The sequence below is a fragment of the Dasypus novemcinctus genome, chromosome X (genome assembly GCF_030445035.2).
Source record: "Dasypus novemcinctus isolate mDasNov1 chromosome X, mDasNov1.1.hap2, whole genome shotgun sequence".
Taxonomy (NCBI): domain Eukaryota; kingdom Metazoa; phylum Chordata; class Mammalia; order Cingulata; family Dasypodidae; genus Dasypus; species Dasypus novemcinctus.
The window spans coordinates 79,389,670-79,409,188 of record NC_080704.1 but is presented as its reverse complement, the minus strand read 5'-3'; the positions used below and the strand labels follow the sequence as shown (position 1 = coordinate 79,409,188).

At 42.2% G+C, this 19,519-nt stretch overlaps 1 non-coding gene across 1 annotated transcript; it reads right to left on the bottom strand.

The window, feature by feature from the left end:
- Positions 1-4,389: 4,389 nt before the first annotated feature.
- On the bottom strand, positions 4,390-4,521 carry LOC111759791 (small nucleolar RNA SNORA38). Its single transcript, XR_002793680.1, has one exon. It is a non-coding gene; the product is annotated as a small nucleolar RNA SNORA38 (small nucleolar RNA).
- Positions 4,522-19,519: the final 14,998 nt, after the last annotated feature.

Sequence of the window (19,519 nt, the reverse complement as noted above, 5' to 3'; positions counted from 1 at the left end):
TCTTAAAGGAGCACCCACACACTACTCAAGTGCCATACTTTGGGGGCTCACTATTTTTACTGCATTCTTTTTTTCTTTGCTTTTTCCTTGGTGGGAATCTGTTTTGGGGCAGGTTTCAAGAGGTGAGAATCACATGGTGGGGGTCCACAGGTTCTGGAGTCAGATAGACCTGAGACCAAATTTCAGTTTTGCAGCTCATCACTGTGCAGATGGACAAAATATCAGCCACCCAAAACTTTAGTTTCTCTTCTGTCAAATAGGATAATAGTGGCTTTATCTCCTTCCTTTGCAGGGTTGTTGTGAAACTTGGATGAGGTGAGGGAAATAAAAAGTGCTTGGAGAACTTTAAAGCACACACACACAAAAAATCTTATTTCAATGTAAGGGCAAGAACACAAACTCATTTCATGATTTACATGCTTGTAGCAGTTTGGTATTATTTATGAATTCCACTGGTTCCTCTGTGGGATCCTCTGTGGGATCAGCTGATATGTCTTTGATTAAATTAAGATTTGATTCAACCACATCAGTAGGGTGTAACTCAGGTTTATTTCCCACCCCTTTGGAGGGCTATATAAATGGACACTCATTCAAGAAGACACAGAAGAAGGCACAGGAAGAAAGAGAGCTCCAAAGACACTTCAGAGAACTTTGACCCTGCCTCCCCAGGAAGAGAGATGAGCCATTTGCCTCATAGTTTGCAACTGAAGAGAACAGAACAGCTGAGCTGAGAAAGGCCAGAAAGAAAAACCCTATGCCAGCCTACAGCTGAGATCAGAAGAAGCGGAAGGGGGGGGGGGGGGTAGGGGGTGGGGGGGGTGGCATAGAGCCTTAAGAGGAAGAAGGAAGGAGAAACCAGTTCTGCTATCTTACTTCAACATGTAGCAACTGACTTGGGTGAAAAAGTATCTCTTATGGTACCTTGAGTTGCACTCTTTAGGGCCTTTTAACTGTAAACTTTTACCCCCAAATAAAGACCCTTTATAAAAACCAACATACTTTTGGCACTTTACATCAGCACCTCTTTGGCTAATACAGTGCTATTGTTGTCACATATTTTTTTAATATCTATTTTATTTTTTAATTACCTTCTTTCATTTTTTAAAAATGTTACATTAAAAAAATGTGAGGTCCCCATATACCTGCCACCCCCCTCACCCCACTCCTCCCATATCAACAACCTCTTTCATCATCATGGCACATTCATTGCATTTAGTGAATACATTTTGGAGCACCCATGGATAGTGGTTTACATTGTAGTTTACACTCTCCCCCAGTCCACCCAGTGGACCATGGCAGGACACACAATGTCCAGCATCTGTCCATGAAGTACCACTCAGGACAACTCCAAGTCCTGAAAATGCCCCCACATCATATCTCTTCTTCCCTCTCCCTACCCTCAGCAACTACCATGGCCACTTTCTCCACATCAATGCTACAATTTCTTCCATGACTCATCACAATAGTTCCATAGGAGAATATCAGTAAATCCACTCTAATCCATACTCTATTCCTCCATCCTGTGGACCCTGGGATGGTTATGTCCACTCCACCTCTATATCAAGAGGGGGCTTAGATTCCACATGGATGATGGATGCAATTCTCCTACTTGCAGTTGTAGGCACTTTTGGCTCCCTGGTGTGGTGGTTGACCGTCTTCACCTCCCTGTCAGCTGGCCAGGGTAAGTCCAACAAACCAGAGGGTAGGAGCCGCAAGTCTGCTGAGGCCCAGGGCCTGGCCATCACATGGACAGTTCAGAGATTCAGGTCTCCTGAGTATACACCAACCCAAATGCCAACCACAGGTCCAGTAAAAGTAACAGAAGAGGCATGTGTAGAAAAGTCACATCTGAGTCCAACTCCATCACACTCAGAAACACAAACTCCAAAGTAGGGCCAACTGACATAGCACTGAACTCCAGAGTCATCTGCTATGACCATAGAACCTTTAGGTCTCTATAGCCCTCAGGAGAACCAGTACCTGGGGGGTTGTCATGTATTTTAATTTTCACATATGTTTAAATCTCACAAGACATTATTATTGGTATTAGAGTCAATGTTTTTTCTCTTCTCCCCTCTCCCTCATTTATCCTTTTTATTTTCCTCATTTCTGCCTGCATTTTTCACTTCCCATCTATAATCATTTTCCCTATGCCTGAAGAGCACCCTTTCATGTTTCCTTTAGTGCTGGTCTACTGGTGGTGAATCCTCTCAGTATTCTTCAGCAAATGTGATTTCACTTAAATTCTTCAAGATACTTTTGATGGGTTGTAGCACTTTGATATTATTGATGAATTCCAAAAAGAAATATTGGATTATGCTTGTAATCTGATTGGTACCTGGGCATGATTGAATTATGATTGAATTATGATTAGATAATTCAATTGAATTATGATTAGATAAAAAGCATGGCAAAGAAGAGAGTTGAGGGAAACGGACTTTGGCCCAGTGGTTAGGGCGTCCGTCTACCATATGGGAGGTCCGTGGTTCAAACCCCGGGCCTCCTTGACCCGTGTGGAGCTGGCCATGCGCAGTGCTGATGCGCGCAAGGAGTGCCGTGCCACGCAAGGGTGTCCCCCGCGTGGGGGAGCCCCACGCGCAAGAAGTGCACCTGTGAGGAAAGCCGCCCAGCGTGAAAAAGAAAGAGCAGCCTGCCCAGGAATGGCGCCGCCCACATTTCCCGTGCCGCTGACGACAACAGAAGCGGACAAAGAAACAAGACGCAGCAAATAGACACCAAGAACAGACAACCAGGGGAGGGGGGGGAATTAAATAAATAAATAAATCTTAAAAAAAAAAAAAAAAAAAAAAAAAAGAACAGAGTTGAGGGCTTTTAATGTTGGAGTTTTGATGTTAGAGTTTGATGATGAAGACTTAAGCAGAACCCCCGGCAAGTAAGCTCACATAGGAAAGAGAAGCCAGCCCCAGGAAGAAAGGAACCTTGAACCCAGAGAAAAGCAAGCCCCAGGTACATAGGAACCCAGGAAGCCAGAACCCTCACAGATGTCGGCAGCCATTTTGCTCCAAATAGACTTTGGTGAAGGAAGTAACTTATGCTTTATGGCCTGGTATCTGTAAGCTCCTACGCTAAATAAATACCCTTTATAAAAACCAACCAATTTCTGGTATTTTGCATCAGCACCCCTTTGACTGACTAATACATGGGTATATATAGAATTCTAGGTTGGCAGATATTGTCTTTCAGCACTTGGGAGATATTATTCCACTGTCTTCAGGCTTCTTTTGTTTTGGTTGAAAAGTTAGGAGTAAGTCAAATTTTATGTCCTTTGAAGGTAATATTTTCTCTCTGAATGTTTTCAAGATTTTCTCTTTGCCTTTAGTTTTTAGCAATTTCATTATATGGTGCCTAGATTTTTTTTTTTTTTTTTTTTTTTTTTTGCTTTATCCTGACTGGGGTTCATAGGGAATCTTGAATCTACGTCTGGATATATTTTCTCAGTTTTGGAAAATTAACCCTACAAACACTGATTCTGTAATATTCTTTCTCTTTTCCTTCTGGGAATACTGACATTATCATTTTATCTCTGTCTTTTTGCCCTTCCCTCTGTATTTTTCATCAAGTCTCTCTCAGCTTCATTCTGGATAACATTTTATAACCTATCTTTGAGTTCACTAATTCTCTCTTCTGCACTAATCTGTAATTAAACCAATGAATTGAGTTCTTTACTTTGCACTTATTTTGTTTAGTTGTAGATTTGCCATTTGGTTCTTTTATTACAGTTTACATTTCTCTGCCAAAATTCTACATCTTGTCATTTATTTCCTTGACATATTAAGCATACAAAAATTATTTTTAACAGCATGGACAAATGTTTATGATACAGTGTTAAATGAAAAACTTGGATTATAAAACCTCATATACATTATCAACTCAATATCATGTCTAAAACTCAGATTTTAATAATAACTAGCTTTTACACTGTTCTTGGCATTTTTCCAAGCATGTTAATTCATTGCTCCAACCAGTGAGATAGGTTCTATTATTTTTTCCATTTTACAAATGACACAACTGAGACACAGAATAGTTAACGAGTTTGACCAGGATCACCAAGTTCAAAAGAGGCAGAGTGAAATTTTTAACACAAGCAATGTAGTTCTAAATCCCATAAGCATAAAAGTTAAATATCTCCCTTACAACTCCTTTATCTAGATTCCTATAGGTCTGTTTCTATTTTCTATTATTTTTCTTGGTTGTCAGTGATATAGCCTTTTCTCTGTGAATGTGGTAATTTTTGTTGAATGTCAAACACCGCATATGAAAAACTGTGGATGTTTGAGTTCTAGAATTTTTTTTCCTTTAGAGAGGATTTACTTTTCCTTTTAGCAGGGATCACTGGGTACCATGAAATCAGAATTTTAAAAAAATTTTCTGTGTGGGAAAAGGTGATTTTGAGCCTGCGGGGAGTAAGCTGGCTCCAGACTTCTCCAAGTCCACATCTCTTTGCCATCAATTTTTATGTGTCCAAGGACAGGAAACAACAGGTATGACTTTGTAGGAGGGTTCAGAATTATTTTAAATCAGTTTGTAAAATGGAGATTATGGGAAGCTCGCTTTGGTTTCTTCTGGAACTGGTATATTTATGGATACCCTTACTCCTGGGTCATAGCTCTTTGGGATTCCAAACCAAAGCTGGGAAACTTTATCATGCCAACTTTTCTGGGCAAGCCCTGGATTCCAGTTGCTGTCCACCTATTTCTTCAAACTGAAAGCACTGCTCAGCTTCATAAATACCCAGCTGCTACATGGAACTGATAAAGACACCCCTGGGGGAAAAGCATCCCCAAAGATGGAGTTCACCTGAGTATATTCCTTCTCTGGATTGTGACCCTATAATTTATCACTGTCTCATTAAATCCCAATGCCTTAAGACAGTTTTTTCCCTACCTCATTCTGGTAGTTCCCAGTGGAAGGGTTTATCTAATTTATGTAGTCTGCCATTACCAGGAGTAGAAAACCTTAGGTTTATTCCTATCTCATTGGTCTGTGAAATTGGAAAGATAAATGATTTTACTAACCACCTTGATTTGCTTGAGCTTCCATTTTATCCAGGGAGTTATAAAAAAGAAACAGAGTTTAAGTGAAGCAAGCTGACATACCAATAATCCTTTGCAGTGCTGATAAAACCCCCTGCCCCAGTAATGAAGAGTTCAAGCTGACACCAGCAAGGCCTGCTAATCTTCACCAGATAGCCACAACCCTGTATCAGCATCCTGCTTGCTGGTAATGAACTGAGCCTCAAGACACCCTGCTCAAACAGCCCCATAACCTTGAAAAGCACATATCAAGAATAAATTATACCCCCCTTATCCCTGCTTATTCCCCCCCTATACCTTCCCTTTGTCTCAAGCATCATATAAGCTGCTCCCCAAGTCAACCTTTTGAGCAGAAATCTTATGGTGCTGCTCCTGCTTTAACGCAACTTTAGCTCAATAAACTTACTCTGTACCACTTTTGAGTCTATTTTCACCACAACAGGTCGTTTTTCTCAGTCCTCATTTCCTCCCCCTTCTCCCAGAATTCTTGAGGACCCAAGGTTCAGTCCTTGGTCCCATTCTTTTCCCTACCTATACTCTTTTCAGAAGTGATAGAGGAGCTTGCTTTAAATAACATCTATAGTGTGATAACTCCCATATTTTGACCTCCAACCCAGACCCAGAATTCTGCTACTCAACATCTCTATTTGGAGGTGTAATAGACATCTCAAACACACATGTCCAAAGCTGAATTCCTAACACTGAGTGCAAGCAAGAAATAATATATTTCATGATTCCATTCATAAAAAGGTAAATAACTGGTATCATTAAACTCTTATCATTTAAGGATATTTAGCCAGAAATAAAAGTGCAAATATGATGATCAAAAAGTAGACAGACTTTTCCTCTTTGAGGAAGGAATGGGGCTGAAATCAGTCAGGAAAATCAGTAGTTTTTGAGGACCCTGAAATTGTTCTCCAACGTGACATGGGATATTCATATAGCTTTGCACTTTCTAAACATTTATTAGACACTTATATTGTGCAGTTTCCTCTATGCATGTTACATTTCACAAAAAAAAATGCTAAGGAAAATAATGCACATTTGTACTAAACCCCTTCTCAAGAAGTGCATACTCTGGAAAACACTGACCAATTTCTGTCCCTATAGTTTTGCCTTTTCCAAAAGGTCACATAAATGAAGTCCTACAGTCTACTGATTTAGGTTTCTTTTACACCAAGGAAAACATAAGGGAATTCTGAAGCTGCAGTGCATGGTTTCTTGTTCTGATTAGTAGTTACATGGCTTAATCATTTTATAATTACTCCTTTATCTGTAGCTTTTTGTATTCCACATGTACACGTGTATATAAATACATATATATGTATATATATGTGCAAACATTTATATGAGTAGGTGTAGTACGTCTTATGAATGTAATTTTATTTTACACATCCAATTTAATTTTAACACCAGGGTAAGGAAAATTATTAAAGAGTAATTTTTAATCATTTAAAAGAAAGATAACACTTACAGAAAAGTCACAATAGCTCTTACCATGGAGGAGTAGGAAGGAGGTTGTTACTGAGGTGGGGCAAACAGAAAGGTTTCTACTGTATTGGCAAAGTTCTATTTCTTAATCTAAGTGGTAGTTACCAGGGATTCCCATTGCACAACCATAGGGGCACCTTTCACTCTGTAATCATGCAAAAGGCATGCTCTGGAATCATGCAGGTATAGCTCACATGGCCAGTCCTGGAAGCCCATAGGTACCTGGCTGTACCTGGCACAATGAGGACAGGTAAGAGGGATCAGGACCTTGAAGGTAGTAACTAGTTCCTGCTGAAAAGGAAGGGGAATAGGAGTGATGAACAAGAACTAAGAAAACAAAAGGAAATTAAGAAAGACCATGAAGAGTTAGGGGAAAGGAAGGAAATGCTAACAGGGCAGGGCACAGCCTACATGGTGCCCTGGTAGAGGCTGGCCTGGCTCCCCCACAGAGAGAAGGCAGACCACAGAATGCAAAAAGTCTTTTACTTTAAAACTATTCTAAATGGAATAACCTCACACTGCTCCACACCCCCAAACACACAGAGGGCAGACCAAAGACTATGAGAAGTACATTAATTTGAAAATGCTGTGAACTGGGAGGGGGGGGAGGATGAGGGAAAGGCAATGTAGGGAAGAAGGGTGGTAGGAGAAAAGGAGGAAACCAGCTTGGCCACAGCTCCTGGGCTTGATAGGTACCAGCTACTCCTCTGGCACGGGGATGCTGGGTTCAACCTGTCAAACAGAACAGAGTCAGGGAAAAGGCCCAAGCCAGGGCCAGCCCACAGCCCTCCTGAATCATTAAGCCTGAGGAAGGGGTATGGTATATGTAACACTCACATCAAAGGGTCTGGAACTTGTCAGTGAGGCTCTGCATGGCCGCTGAAACAGAAAAAGACATAACCAGGCACTCAATACTTAGGAGTATGGAAACCCTTCTCCTGGTCCCCGTGGGGAGCCACTGAACCCTGAATCCTGAAACCTCCAGCCCCCATTCAAGCAGCCCTGGGACTGACTTACCAACCCATCACCTAAATTAAGTGTGGAAATGTTTCCTAAATGGGAACACAGTATACCAGTGGATATCAAACATTTGTGCACATCACAAAATTCAGAGCTTATTTTTTAAAAATAGTGCACACACCACACTAAGAAACAGTTTATTTAGCAGAGAAAATAAGGTATATCTAAACATCCTAGGAGAAGAACATCTCCAGACCTTGTTGATAAACAGTACATGTATTCAGACAATACATTTCTATACATACACATACCTAGACATAAATACAGAAAAGCCTCCAGAGCAAGGCTTGCTAGGTCCTCCACCCACAGAAATGTTGGTCTCTCGGAGGCCACTTGCACCTGCAACCCACCCCACTCCCAGGTTCTGCACTAGATACCCTGGTTGGCCCCTGGCTGAGGCAGAAATTCATCATACCAAGTTGATGTTTTAGGTCATCAATTTCTTTCTGTAGCACCAGACACTAGACCAGCAGATACCAGATAAAGAGAAAGTATTAGTATATTCCTGCCAACTCTTTCCTCATCCTCCCCTCTACCTGTCCCCTCCATATCTCATATCCTGAAGCCCAGTACCCCGACTAGGAAGAAATCCACAATGGAAAGGAGGAATTCTCCTTCTGTCAGCTGGGTGTTTGGGAGTAGGAAGACAACATAAATCGGTATAATCTGTACTCAGATCCCACCATCTAGTTTGGACTTGGGTTTCTAGGAACCAAAGAGAGCTTTACCCCAGGGCAGCCCTGTGCTCCAGGTGGTTGCTGTTGTCTTTCCTGTCTTGGAGGAAGGACAAGTGGTTCCTGGTGACCTGAAAGAGAACAAAAAATCCAACTGCCAGGCCAAGGAGTGAGGTGGGAAGGATTTAGTGGGGTCTTAAGTGAGGCAGAACCACACTCTGCTGGCAAGCAGCTGCCCCTGCTCTGCCCAGAAGCTGCAGCCTTCCTCTGGGCCTGCCCTTGCTATTGTCCATTCATAGCCCTTTGAAGACTGTGGTCCCAAGCTACAGTCACGGCCAACCCGTGGGATAAGCAGTGTGGCTGAACAGTCCCTAACACAAAAAGCTCTGTTCCTCTGAAACACTACTTCTGGAGTTGGAGTTCGAGGCACTGCTACAACTCACCCCCACTGGCCAAACCCCACAAAGAGGACAGTGTGGCCTACAGCCAAATCTTTCTGTACCCTACTTGCTGTGGGAAAGCTGATGAGTAGGCAGAGAGGCCTAAGAGCAAGGCTGAGGTGCCAGAACTGACAGAGCCAGAATTTTCCTTCTTCACTTCCCCTTCTCCCTTCCCCACATGCCAAACCCACCAGTCTCACCTGAGGGTGCAGGCCTTCTGGGACTGATGCCTCCCTGGCTCAGAATGAGAGGCTGTGAGCTTCCTGGAACTTGGCGGCCCCTGGTCTTGAGGTCTCCATGGATGCCTTCTCCATGATGCATAGACAGGCAAGATGGCTCTAATCGGTTTTTTGGAAGCTGAAACAAAAATTTCTGTCTGATTTGGGATGTACCCATGTGCGTGTGTGTCTGCAGAGATTGAGATGAGGCACAGAAGTGGAATGGAAATTGAGAAGCTAATCTCCTTGACAATTTTCTCCCTCAGTCTTCCCCAAATCAAGAGGCAGAGCTGAGATAGGGAGAACAGTGATGCAGTGAAAAAGCCCAGGCCCCTTAAAGAAAGACTTGGAGAACAGCTGGGAAATAGGAATCAAGAAGCTAATGAATCCCATGGACTAGAGTGGACTTACTGGTGTTCTGCTGGGGAACTACCATGATTAGTAAGGGAAGAAATTGTAATAGTGATATGGAGAGGGTGGCCACACCCTCTGATGGTAGGGAGACAGAAGAAGAGATATGGTGTGGGGGTATTTTCAGGATTTGGAGTTGTCCTGGGTGGTGCTGCAGGGATGGATGCTGGACACTGTGTGTCCCGCCATGGCTCACTGGGTGGACTGGGGGAGAGTGTGGACGACAATGTGGACCACTCTCCATGTGGTGCAGCAGTGCTCCAGAATGTATTCACCAGGTGCAGTAGATGTGCCACAATGATGGAAGAGGTTGTTGATGTTGGGTGGGTGAGGTGGGGGGTATATGGGGACCTCATATTTGTTTAATGTAACATTAAAAGAAAATAAAGAAGAAAAAAATAATTTAAAAAAAAGAAGCTAATGAATCTAAACACTGAAGCTTGCAGCCCAAACTCTAAGGCGGGGGTTCTTAACCTTTTTTGTTCCATGGACTGCTCTGCCAGTCAGGTGAAAACCATAGACCCCTTACTACGTCCACACTATACTGTGTATTATTTAATAAATATATCACACCCGCACCAACACATCCCAACGAGAATAATGTTCTTTTTGAATTTCAATTGAAATTCATAGATTCCTTGTTAAGAACCCCTGCTGTAAGGGGATGGCCAATTCAAAGCATTTGCCAGCGCTCCCTTCATTCCCAACCCCTCTCTGAAAAGAAGGGCAAAAACGAGTAATGCATTAAGAACAGTACCTGGCGACTATTCAGTGCTCTCTTAATGTTTGCTACCACTAAAACGACCCTGGTTTGACATCCTAATATCCTTAGGGGCCCAATGACAATGGTTTGGCAAAGGACAGAAAGAGCATGTGTCAAGATAAATGTTGGGTATGCAAATGATGGCATGTGGAAAATGGAGAATGATGGCCTACTCACCTGACCCATTGGGACTGGATCTCTGTTTGGGTCATTATCTTCTCCGGCCATGGGCTCAGACTCCCTTGTCTTGCACGCCACAGGTTTCTTCCCAGCATTGCTGTGTTTGGGCTGCTTGGATCCCAAAGGCACTAAGGAGTATCGCTTGGATCTCCGAAGCAGTGGAACACCAAAAATAGGGGGGAATGTGGGTGGTTCCAATGTGCCTCTGGAGATTCTCTGTCCCCATGAAGGAAAGGTGTGGGGTTTCCTGCCAAGTGCATCTTTGGAGGCACCACCTAAGGATCTCTTCTCCTGGGCCACCTTCTTTCTAGGGATGGCCTGCAGCAGGCCGCCTGCAGCAGCAGCTCCTGGGTAGCTGGGCCTGCTGCCTCTCTTCCCACAGACCACGCCATGCATTTTCTTAGATGGGAGGTCAAGCTCTCCTACAGGCTGCCATCCCGTGGATGAAGTAAACCCATGAGGACTGCAAGCCAGAAAAGAGCCTGGCATGTGAAAAAAGTTCTCCCTGACACGCGCATTAAAGTTTCTAGGTGTGTCCCCAGGATCCTCGGGGATGGTGGACTTTGCTTGGCCTCCTTCTTTGGCATAAATGTTCACCCTCATCACCTTTACTGCACTGAACTCATTCAATGATTCAAGGCCAAGAGGTTGCCCGACCATGCCCTCTGCCAAAGGCCGCTGGAGATCCACAGGGATATTAAGCAGACTCCTAGGGTCTCTTTTAGGGTTTCCCCAGATCTGGGCTTCCTCCACTGCACTCAGGTTTAGAGAAGCAGGAGAAGCCTGCTCTGATTCCTCACAGCTAGGGGGAGGTGCGCTTCTACCATTGGGACTTTCCTCTAATTCTTCCCAAATGGTGGATATTTGAAGGGGACGGCTTTCGGGGGACGGATTTCTCTGGACACCTAGTGCGTCCCGGTCAGTCAACTGCTTCGCGATACCCGCATTCTCCTCAGCAAGATGGGGTGTGTAGTCCAGAGCGTCCTTCTCGTCGGCCGGGGAGCCAGGTCCTCCTTCCTGACCCGACAGCACTGCCCCTGCCGCTTCCATCACTTCCTGCTTAGTATCGAGACCCTCCAGGACCAGGAGCCCGCCCTCCCCCGCACCATTCCGAGGAGCCCCCAAGTCAAGGTCGCGTCCAGGTCGCCGGCTAACGCTGCCCCGCTCCCCACCCTCTGGGCAGAAACCTGCTCCCCAAACAGACACCTCATCCGGGGAGCTCATGTTGCCAGTCAGTGGCCCCGGTCGGGGACTGAAGAACGTCCTTGGTATACCAGATACGCAGGAGGCCTGGGAGAAGCCAAGCCGTTGGAGGAGAGGACGCTAGCACCCCCTCAGCCACACTAAAGAGCCACAAACAATGTAAGGCAGATTCCATGTGCCTTCGAGGCTCGAACCTTCTCATTCGTCCTCCCCCAGCCAACCAGTGTGGACTTTGTTTGCCTGCCCCGCAAGAATGTCACGAGTAAGCACCGGATCCATTGGTTGCTTCCAAAGCCCATCATTTATCCGAAGCCAATCCAGTGGTTGCATCTCCTTTTCTTGTCTCCCGTCCCACCTCTTTCTGCCCCTCCTCCCCTCCCCTGGGTATGAATCTACCTTGGGGTTGGAGTCGTGTCTCTGAGTGCTTTGGTTCCCTCTTTGCGAAGCAGGGAGAAAACTACCCATCTGGTCGGGTTGAGAGAAGGGAATGTAGTGATGGATGTGAAACTGCTAGAGCAGAAAGTACCTGCAAGTCAGTATTTCAAAAGGAGACAATAGGGACATGGGCAAAGGACACCAACAGTTAGTAGTCAGGGATCAGGGTAACTTTTCTGTAAAAAGCCGAACAGGAAATGATTTAGGTTTACCTCCTGTTTGTGGTCTCAGGTCTCCATCGCAACTGCTCATCTCAGTTGTTTTTGCTCGTGGTTTGGGCCACAGGCAAGAGTTTATTTCCTCTCCCCCGAACACAAACTCACACCTTGCCCAGTTCCCCAGGTAATTCAAAGAAGAGGAAATCATAAGAGCCCGAGTACATCCCAAAAGAGGCTCATCAACACTTGTCATGGAGCTGCAAACTGAAACTGAAAATTCATTTTCACACACCACATTTGCAAAAATTAAAGAAATTAATTCCAAGGGTTGGAGAGGTTTTGTGGAAATCAGTGCTTTTGCACACTGCTGGCAGGCATTCAAGTTGTGACAGACATTTCTGAGGATAATTTGTCAGACTTTATGATTACCAAATTATATGAAATGTAGTATGGTCCCGACACCCTTCTAATCCCTATACATACATATGAACCAAGACACGTAACAACCCTATGATTGAAGTACTGACTATTATCGCCACCTTGCTGGTGAGGAAGCGGGCAGAGGGAGGTTCAGCAACTTGCCCAAGGTCCTTCAACTTGTCAGAATCACGGCAGGACTGAAGCCAGGCAGTGTGGCTCCAGAGTCTGAGCTCTAAACTGAAAGCATTAGAACTGAAAACATCCATTCCCCCTATGACCCAGCATATCCACTGTGGGGCACATCTTCTGGAGAAACACTGGTGTTGTGTGTATAAGGACAGAGGAGCAAGGATATTGGTAACTGGAAACACTGGGAGGATTCAAATTCCCACCAGCAAGGAAACAGATGAATACAATGTGGCATATTCCACCATAGATTGCAATAAGGCAGTCCCAAGGAACCAATAAGGTTGTGTTAACATAGATTTCAAAAGCATTTTGAGTCTGTATAAACTGAGTTGCAGTTACTAAAGGGAGTTCTGCAGCCTGAAAGGAAAAAAACAAGAAGGGTAAATTAAAGGATAAAAAGACAGACAATAGTAAGATACGACAATAGAAAGCCAAAGGATAAAAAGGGAAAAGTAATGCCTTTACAGTAGTAACATTGAATGTTAATGGCTTGAACTCCCCACACATAAGACATAGAATGATAGAATGGATTAAAAAATAATAAACCATCTATATGCTATCTACAAGAGACTCACCTCAGAAGGACACAACCAGGTTGAAAGTGAAAGGTTGGAAAAAGATATTCCACACAAATAGGAAACAAAAAAGAGCTGGAGTAGTGATACTAATATCAGACAAAATAGACCTTAAATATAAAATTGTTTTAAGGTATGAAGAAGGTCATTATATATTAATAAAAGGAGCAATTCACCAAGAAGAAATAACTATAATAAATATTTATGCACCTACCCTGGGTGCCACAAGCTACATGAAGCACACACCGGCAAAACTGAAGGGAGAAATAGAAGTCTCTAAAACAATAGCTGGAGACTTCAATACACCACTCTTAGGATTGGATACAACATCTGGACAGAGGCCAAAGAAACAGAGAGCTTGATGATAAATAAAGTAGACCTAACAGACATTTATAGAGCATTACACCCCAAAACAGCAGCATATACATTCTTCTCAAGTGCTTATGGATCCTTCTCCAGGATAGAACATATGGTTGGTCACAAGACACGTCTCAATAAATTTAAAAGGATTGAAATTATACAAAACACCATATCTTATCACAAGGGAATGAAGCTGGAAATAAACACTGGACAGAAAAAGGGGAAATTCATAAATATATAGAAATTAAACAACACACTCAAACAATCAGTGGGTCAAAGAAGAAATTGCAAGAGAATTCAGAAAATATCTTGAAATGAATGAAAATGAGAACACATCATATCAAAACCTATAGGACACTGCAAAGGCAGTGCTGAGAGGGAAACTTATAGGCCTCAGTGTTTACAGTAAAAAAGAAGAAAGAGCTAAAATTGCAGGTCTAACTGCACACCTGGAGGAACTAGAAAAAGAACAGCAAACTAATCCCAACCCAAGCTGAGGGAAAGAAATAGTAAAGATCGGAGTGAAAATAAAAGAAATAAGAACAATATCAACAACAACAACAAAACAATAGAATAACAAAACCAAAAGTTTGTTCTTCAAGAAGATCAACGACAATATTGAGAAGCCCTTATGTAGACTGACAAAGAAAAAAAGAGAGAAGACCCAAATAAATAAAATCAGAAAGGAGTCAGGGGACATAACCACTGACCTCACAGAAATAAGACACATCATAAGAGGATACTATTCACAACTGTATGCCAAAAAAAAAAAAAATAGATAATTTAGAGCAGATGGACAAATTCCTAGAAACACAAAAGAAACCTACACTGACCCTAAAAGAAAGAGAAGACCTCAACAAACCAATCACAAGGGAAGAGATGGAAATAGTCAGCAAAGATCTCCCAAAGATAAAAAACCCAGGACCAGATGGCTTCACAGGTGAATTCTACCAGTCATTCGAAGATGCTAATAACAATCTTGCTCAACTTGGCCCAATGGATAGGGTGTCCGCGTACCACATGGGAGGTCCGCAGTTCAAACCCAGGGCCTCATTGACCCATGTGGAGCTGGCCCATGCGCAGTGCTGATATGCACAAGGAGTGCCGTGCCACGCAGGGGTGTCCCCTGCATAGGGGAGCCCCACACGCAAGGAGTATGCCCCGTAAGGAGAGCCGCCCCAAACGAAAGAAAGTTCAGCCTGCCCAGGAATGGCACCACACACACAGAGAGCTGATGCAACAAAAGGAGACAGATTCCTGGTGCTGCTGACAACAATACAACAATAGAAGCGGACACAGAAGAACACACAGTGAATGGACACAGAGAACAGACAACTGGGGCAGAGGGTGGGGAAGGGGAGATAAATAATAAATAAACAAACAAATAAATAAATAAAGTTCTAAAAAAAATTTGAACGGGAAAGAATGCTACCAAACTCATTCTGTGAAGCCAACATCACTCTAATACTAAAACCAGATAAAGATACCATGAAAAAGGGAAATTACAGACCAATATCTCTAATGAATATAAATTCAAAATTCCTCAACAAAATAATTGCAAACTGAATCCAAAAGCACATTTTAAAAATTATACAACATGATCAAGTGGGTTTTATCCCAGATATGCAAGGATAGTTCAACACAAGAAAATGAAATAATGTAATAAACCACATTAGTAACTTGAAGAAGAAAAATCACATAATCCTCTCGACCAATGCAGAAAAGGCACTTGACAAAATACAGCATCCTTTCTTGATTAAAAAAAGACAGCACCCCCAAAAGATAAGAATAGAAGGAAGCTTTCTCAACATGGTAATGTGTATATATGAAAAACTCACAGCCAGCATTGTACTTAAAGGTGAGAGACTGAGAGCTTTCCTGCTGAGATCAGGAACAAGACAAGGATGCCTACTGTCACTCTTATTATTCAATATTTTGCTAGAAGTTCTAGCTAGAGCAATTAGGCAAGATAAAGAAATAAAAAGGCACCCAAATAGGAAAGGAAGAAATAACACTTTCACTATATGCTGATGGTTTGATCCTATGTATAATAAATCCTGAAAAATTCACAACAAAGATACTAGATCTAATAAATGAGTTCAGCAAAGTGGCAGGGTACAAGATTAATATGCAAAACTCTATAGCGTTTCTATACACAAGTGATGAGTAATCTGAGGAGGAAATCAGAAAAAAATCAATTTATAATAGTGAATAAAATAATCAGATATTTTGGAATAAGTTTAACCAAGGACATAAAGGACCTGTATTCAGAAAACTATAAAACATTGCTAAGAGAAACCAAAAAAGACTTAAATAAATGGAAGGACATTCCACGTTCTGGACTTAAATATCATTAAGATATCAATTCCACCCAAAATGACATTAGATTCAACACAATCCCAATTAAAATCCCAACACCTTTTTTGCAGAAATGGAAAAGCCAATTATCAAATTTATATGAAAGGGTTAGGGGCTCTTTAAAAAGAAGAATGAGGAAAGCGGATTTGGCTCAACCGATAGAGTGTCCACCTACCACATGGGAGGTCCAGGGTCCAAACCCAGGGCCTCCTAACCTGAGCTGGCCCACACACAGTACTGATGTGTGCAAGGAGTGCTGTGCCACGCAGGGGTGTCCCCTGCATAGGGGAGTCCCACGCATGAGGAGTGCACCCCTTAAGGAGAGCCACCCCACATGGAAAAAAGTGCAGCCTGCCCAAGAGTGGCGCTGCACACACGGAGAGCTGACACACCAAAATGATACAACAAAAAGAGACACAGATTCCTGGTGCTGCTGACAAGAATACAAGTGGACACAGAAGAACACACAGCGAATGGGCACAGAGAGCAGACAACTAGGGCGGGGGGAAGGGAGAGAAATAAATAAAAAATAAAATCTTTAAAATAAATAAATACATACATACATAAATAAATAAATAAATAGAAAGAAGAATGAAGTTGGAGGGCTCTCACTTCCTGACTTGAAAGCATATTACTTAGCTACAGTGGTAAAAACAGCATGGTACCGGTATAAAGGCATAAAGATAGAAAGATTGACCAATGGAACTGAACCAAGAACTCAGAAGAAATAGATCCTCACATCTACAGTCATGTGATTTTTTGATAAGGCTTTCAAACCCTCCTCACTAACCAGAACAGTGTATTCAACAAATGGTGCTGGGAGAACTGGATATCCATAGACAAAAGAAAGAGGACCCCTATCTCATACCTTACACAAAATGGATCAGAAACCTAAAGATAAAAGTAAGAACTGTAAATCTTCTGGAAGAAATTCTAGGAAAATATCTTCAAGACCTGGTGGTAGGTTGTGGATTCTTAAAGAAGATAAGAGGAAGACTGAGATGGACTATTGATGCTTAATGTATGTAGAAGTTTTAATTAACTTTACTGTAAAAGTGGGAAAATATATAGAGTTGATGGTAACACATTATAGTAATAGTTGGTTTATAAATGGGAATGTGGCTGAAAAGGGTAGTCTAGGGATGTAAATGCCAATTGAAAGATAGCTAGAGAATAATCTAGGAACTGAGTAGCACAGTAAACCAAGAGGTAGATGAGAATTGTGGTTGATGATACAGATGCAAGAGTGTCCTTTGCTAGCTAGAGCAGATGTTCATCACTATCGCAGGGTGGTGGGAATGTGGAGAAGCATGAGAAAAAATACAAATGGAGTGACCTATGGACTGTGGTCAACAGTAATAATGTAATATACATGCATCTATGCCAAAGGTGTACTGTGTTGATAATGGGGAAGTATGGAAAAAGTGTGCCAAATGCACACTATGGACCTGGTAATAGTCTGATGATATTATCTCATAATCCGTAACAAATTTTCCACCATGGTATGGTGTGTTGATAGAGGGGTGTTTTGTGGGAATTATACACATGTGCATGATTTTTTTGGTAAGTTTACAACTTCTGTCATAAAAATATATTTAAAAATAATAATAGGGTGATTTGGGAGGGAAAAAAGGTAAGGATTATAGTTAGTAGTAAGATTTTGACAATATTCTTTCAAAATTTGTAACAAATGTCTCACAACAATGCAAGGTATTGCTGGTGGGTTGATGTATGGGACCCCAGTATGATGTTATGCATGTTTGCCTTATAAGCTCACAACTTTTACTATACACTTATTGTTTATGCATGTTCTTGTATAAATGATATAAAAAAAAATAATAGGATAGATTGGGGGAAAATACACCAAATGAAAGATACTTTGGTTAGAAGTAATATTTTGAGGATGCTCTCTAATCATTAGTTAAAATTGTTCCATAACAATGCAAGGTATTGGTGGTAGGGTGCGGTAAGAGAGCTCTGTATAATGTTATGTATGTATGTTTTGTAAGTTCACAACTATTACTATACACTTATTGTTTATGTATGTGTGATGTATTTCAAAAAATTTTTTTAAATTATTTTTTTTAAAGAAAGAAGAATGAAGTTGGAGGACTCTCACTTCCTGGCCTGAAAACACATTACTTAGCTACAGTGGTAAAAAGAGCATGGTACTGGCACAAAGACAGAAAGATTGACCAGTGGAACCTAATCAAGAACTCAGAAATAAATCCTCACATCTACATTCATGTGATTTTTGACAAGGCTGTCAAACCCTCCTCACTGGCAGAACAGTCTATTGAACAAATGGTGCTGGGAGAACTGGATAGCCATATCCAAAAGAAAGAAAGAAGACCCCTATCTCACATCTAATACAAAAATTAACTCAAAATGAATCAAGGACCTAAATATAAAACCAAGAGCCATAAAACTTCTAGAGGAAAATGTAGGAAAACATCTTCAAGATCTTGTGGTAGGTGATAGTTTCTTAAACCTTCCACATAAAGCATGAGCAACAAAAGGAAAAATAGATAAATAGAACCTCCTCAAAATTAAACACTTTTGCACCTCAAAGGATTTTGTCAAAAGAGTGAAAAGGCAGCTGACTCGATGGGAGAAAATATTTGGAAATCACATATCCAATAAGGGTTTAATATCTATTATATATAAAGAGATATTACAGGGAAGCGGACTTGGCCCAATAGAAAGACCGTCCACCTACCACATGGGAGGTCCATGGTTTAAACCTGGGGCCTCCTTGACCCGTGTGGAGCTAGCCCACCCGCAGTGCTGATGTGCGCAAGCAGTGCCATGCCATGCAGGGGTGCCCCCTGCACAGGGGAGCCCCACAAGCAAGGAGTGCACCCCGTAGGAGAGCTGCCCATCGCAAAAGAAAGTTCAGCCTGCCCAAGAATGGCGCCGCACACACGGAGAGCTGACACAGCAAGATGATGCAGCAAAAAGAAACAGATTTCCATGCCGCTGACAACAGAAGTGGACAAAGAAGAAGACGCAGCAAATGGACACAGAGAACAGACAACTGGGGGGGGGGCAGGAAGGGGAGAGAAATAAATAAAAACAAATCTTTTAAAAAAGAGAGAGAGATTACAGCTTGGCAATAAAAAGACAAACCACCTGATTAAAATATGGGCAAAAGATTTGAATAGACATTTGTCCAAAGAAGAAATACAAATGGTGAAAAAACAAATGAAAAAATGTTCAGCCTCACCAGCAATTAGGGAAATGCAAATCAAAACTACAATAATATATCATTTCAGTGTTGGAGAGGATGTGGAGAGATAGGAACAGTTATTCACTGTTGATGGGAATTAAGAATGGTACAGCTACTGTGGAGGACTGTTTGGCAGTTCCTAAGAAGTTGAATATAGACTTGCCATGTGACCTGGCAATACCACTACTAGGAATATACCCAGAAGAACTGAGAGCAGTGACACAAACAGACATCTGCACAGCAATGTTCAGAGCAGCATTATTCACAATTATCAAAAGATGGAAACAACCCAGGAGTCCATCAAGCGATGAATGGATAAACAAACTGTGGTGTATGCACAC